Genomic DNA, 4947 nt, shown 5'->3' on the forward strand with positions numbered 1-4947 from the left:
GGGCAAGAATAACTAAGTACTTCCGGGTCACGGATGTGTGGTAATCGTTCAGCAGTCACGTCCTCTATACTTTGTAAATTAATAATTGGAAAATGTGCAGAATTATCGATATTTTATACTAGTAATCATACAAATAATAATGAAAAGTATTTCTATAAGAAATGTTTTTTTTTTTTTTTTTATGGTAAACGGGGGGTCCATTCTACTCAGGAGCACTTGTAGTTTCCAAATCCACAGAGTTTACACGAAGAGGAGCGTCACTGCGCAAGTTACACCCCTTAGCTTCTTCTTCGATGAGGTTTAACGGCGGTTGGCATCCAATAAATGTTGCATTACCACCACATACTAGTCTGGAGTATAACTCCCTTGTACTTTGCTTGAAAAATAAATAATAATAATAATAATATATATATTTTAAATAAAACAAATACCCTACCTTCTAACACTACACTCACAAAAAAAGAATGTGTCAAAAACTAAAAATACCATACTCCACTATTTAAATCTATTTAATCTGGTCCTCTGTAGCTCAGCTGGTAGAGCACGGCGCTTGTAACGCCAAGGTAGTGGATTCGATCCCCGGGACCACCCATGCACGCATGACTGTAAGTCGCTTTGGATAAAAGCGTCTGCTAAATGGCATATTATTATTAGTCCTACTTCAGGCAAACAGCTTGAAAGGATGGGACACCACCACTTAACACACCCTGTAACTCTTCTGATGTCAAGTCTCGTACACCTAAATACCTCTCTGCAGCTGCCACCACAACCTCTATTTTCTGTGACTTACGTTCCATCCCTGCAGTACAGTTGATAACCATTGCTATAAATGCCAAAAATCCAATCTTACTGAAACATATATCTCTTGTGGGCTCCCTGCCTGTGCCATTAAACCCCTACAACTCATCCAGAATGCCGCAGCCCGTCTGGTGTTCAACCTTCCCAAGTTCTCTCACGTCACCCCGCTCCTCCGCACACTCCACTGGCTTCCAGTTGAAGCTCGCATCTGCTACAAGACCATGGTGCTTGCCTACGGAGCTGTGAGGGGAACGGCACCTCCGTACCTTCAGGCTCTGATCAGTCCCTACACCCAAACGAGGGCATTGCGTTCATCCACCTCTGGCCTGCTGGCCCCCCTACCTCTGCGGAAGCACAGTTCCCGCTCAGCCCAGTCAAAACTTTTCGCTGCTCTGGCACCCCAAGCTCCCTCACGACACCAGGACAGCGGAGTCACTCACCACCTTCCGGATACACTTGAAACCCCACCTCTTTAAGGAATACCTGGGATAGGATAAAGTAATCCTTCTACCCCCCCTTACCCCACCCCCCAATTTTTTTTAAATATATATATTGTAAAGTGGTTATCCCACTGGCTATAGGTGAATGCACCAATTTGTAAGTCGCTCTGGATAAGAGCGTCTGCTAAATGACGTAAATGTAAATGTAATGTTGTTGGTTTATCCCTATGTACTGGTACAGATCTACTACTCACACCACTCCTCTCAGGATCCCTCCCCCTTGACCCATCTTCCTCTACTTTCTTCACTGCCTCAGCATATGACAACTTCTGCACTATTCTAACCCTGGAAACCTCAACCTGCCTCTCTCGCACGGGACATTTCTGATCCCCAGACCCATGGGCACCCCTACAATTAACACATACCACTACTTTCCCCAATGCTACACATGCTTTTGTCTCATGCCCTTCTGCACACTTCTCACACCTAGGAACCTCCCTCCTACACACTGCTGCCACATGTCCATAAGCTTGACACCTGTAACAACGTAATGTATTCGGCACAAATGCTCATACATGATAACTTATATATCCTAACATCACTTTGTCGGGCAAAGACTCAACATTAAAACTCAAAAGAACAGACAATGACTCTTCTGTTTCTTCACTCACGCCACCCTGTCTGCATCGCACCAAACAACGAGCATCACAAACACCAGGAATCTTCACCTTTAGTTGGTCAGCTTTCACATTTACCGCTACCCCAGTAATCACTCCTTTCAATAGCTCCCTTTTCTTGAGAGCAAAACAATTCACATCTCTTGCCCCCATTAGTTTAACACGGAGCGCCTGCTCCCTCTGACCAGCAGAAACACAAACAATTATCACAAGACCACTTCCTCTTTAAGGAATACCTGGGATAGGATAAAGTAATCCTTCTACCCCCCCCCCCCCCCCCCCCCCACAGCGGAGTCACTCACCACCTTCCGGAGACATTTGAAACCCCACCTCTTTAAGGAATACCTGGGATAGGATAAAGTAATCCTTCTCCCCCCCCCCCCCCCCCAAAAAAAAATTGTAAAGTGGTTATCCCACTGGCTATAGGGTGAATGCATCAATTTGTGAGTCGCTCTGGACTAGAGCGTCTGCTAAATGACGTAAATGTGCCCTTGAGCAAGGCACTTAACCCTAATTGCTCCTGTAAGTCGCTCTGGATAAGAGCGTCTGCTAAATGACTTAAATGTAAATGTAAATGTATGGTTACCCTCACCGATTCCACAGCACCCAACTCTGTTTTCACCCACCCTGAAACCACAAATGGATCAGCCAAAAGGCAAGGGTCCACTTTTTCCAAAAACATCACTCCTACTGTCACAGACTCATCTTTATCCTGACCCTCGGTGCAAGCCTCGGGCTCCGAGAACTTCACCACACCTACCACCTCTGATACTTCGCCCTCATTCACTTCCATTTCTCCTCCTGTCTTCAACTCACTCTGCTTACACTTTCTACCATTCTTCTTTAACAAACCATCTCCCTTTTTCCCGCCATTTTTAACCGACTCAAGCTCACCCTCTTCCTCCCTCTCTTTTCCCCTCCATTCCTCCTCCGTATTCCAAGTATACGTCTCATTATGATAATACTGCACTTCTCCTGATATACATCTTGTTCTTGCCTTGTCAAGGGACGCCATTTAACCGGCTGTCACAATCTCCGTACAGTCAGCACGAACCAGCAGCTGCTTCGTCGTTGATGTTCTTCTTTATCAATAGCTACCGCAACGCTTCTCCATTTCAAACAAGCGCGCTCTCTTTCTCCCAGATTCCTCAATTCGCTCTGCACACCTTAGCAGTTAGCTTCTCACCTAATCACCTGCTAATAGTAGGAATTTGACATCTCCAAGTCAAGAGTGCAAGTCTGGTATGGAATGGTGTTTTATTTTATACTGGAAACTAACAAAGAGTAAGCTAAAATAGTTAATTTATTCCTTTGTAATTAAGATATAGTCCTGAATTAGTCAGTCAGCAGGGAATTAAAGTTACAATACAAAAGTGCAGACTGGACTCTGGTTTTATGGACACAATTGATAGTTTTTCCGGTACAGTGCTATATTTGTACCATACAGTCTCCAGGGATATAGTATCCAGGGGCCCCCCACAAACTTTCTGTATTTGTGTTTTTATAATTTTTTGCAAATGTATAAAAAAAGAAAAAAGAAAAACCTTATTTACATAAGTATTCAGACCCTTTGCTATGAGACTCGAAATTGAGCTCAGGTGCATCGTGTTTCCATTGATCATCATTGGACATGATTTGGAAAGGCACACACCTGTCTATATAAGGTCCCACAGTTGAAAGTGCATGTCAGAGCAAAAACCAAGCCATGAGGTCGAAGGCATTGTCCGTAGAGCTCTGAGACAGGATTGTGTCGAGGCACAGATCTTGGGAAGGGTACCAAAAAATGTCTGCAGCATTGAAGGTCCTCAAGAATACAGTGGCCTCCATCATTCTTAAATGGAAGAAGTTTGGAATCACCAAGACTTTTCCTAGAGCTGGCCGCCCAGCCAAACTGAGCAATCGGGGGAGAAGGGCCTTGGTCAGGGAGGTGACTAAGAACCCGATGGTCACTCTGACAGAGCTCCAGAGTTCCTCTGTGGAGATGGGAGAACCTTCCAGAAGGACAACCATCTCTGCAGCACTCCACCAATCAGGCCTTTATGGTAGAGTGACCAGACGGAAGCAATTCTTCAGTAAAAGGTACATGACAGCCCGCTTGGAGTTTGCCAAAAGGCACCTAACGGACTCTCAGACCATGAGAAAAAAGATTCTCTGGTCTGATGAAACCAACATTGAACTCTTTGGCCTGAATGCCAACCATCACATCTGGAGGAAACCAGGCACAGCTCATCACCTGGCCAATCCCATCCCTACGGTGAAGCATGGTGGTGGCAGCATCATGCTGTGGGGATGTTTTTCAGTGGCAGGGACAGAGATACTAGTTAGGATCGAGGGAAAGATTAATGGAGCAAAGTACAGAGAGATCCTTGATGAAAACCTGCTCCAGAGCGCTCAGGACCTCAGACTGGGACGAAGGTTCACCTTCCAACAGGACAGCGACCCTAAGCACACAGCCAAGACAACGCAGGAGTGGCTTCGGCAGAAGTCTCTGAATGTCCTTGAGTGGCCCAGCCAGAGCCCGGACATGAACCCTATCGAACATCTCTGGAGAGACCTGAAAATAGCTGTGCAGTTACGCTCCCCATCCAACCTGGCAGAGCTTGAGAGGATCTGCAGGGAAGAATGGGAGAAACTCCCCAAATAAAGGTGTGCCAAGCTTGTAGTGTCATACCCAAGACTCGAGGCTGTAATCATTGCCAAAGGTGCTTCAACAAAGTACTGAGTAAAGGGTCTGAATACTTATGTAAATGTCATATTTCCGTTTTTTATTTGTATTACATTTGCAAAAATTTATAAAAAACAGTTTTTGCTTTGTCATTATGTGTTATTTTGTGTAGATTGAGGGGGGGGGGGGGGGGAACAATTTCATCAATTTTAGAGTAAGGCTTTAACATAACAAAATTTTGAAAAAGTGAAGGGGTCTGAATACTTTCCGAATGCACTGTATAACCAATGTGAAAACAGTGTTGGATTAAGCTGATTGGCAACTCTTTAAGGGCAGCAAACTGAGAAACGACACTCCTTGGGGTGTA

This window comes from Coregonus lavaretus, assembly GCF_964263955.1.
Source record: "Coregonus lavaretus genome assembly, chromosome: 8".
NCBI lineage: Eukaryota > Metazoa > Chordata > Actinopteri > Salmoniformes > Salmonidae > Coregonus > Coregonus lavaretus.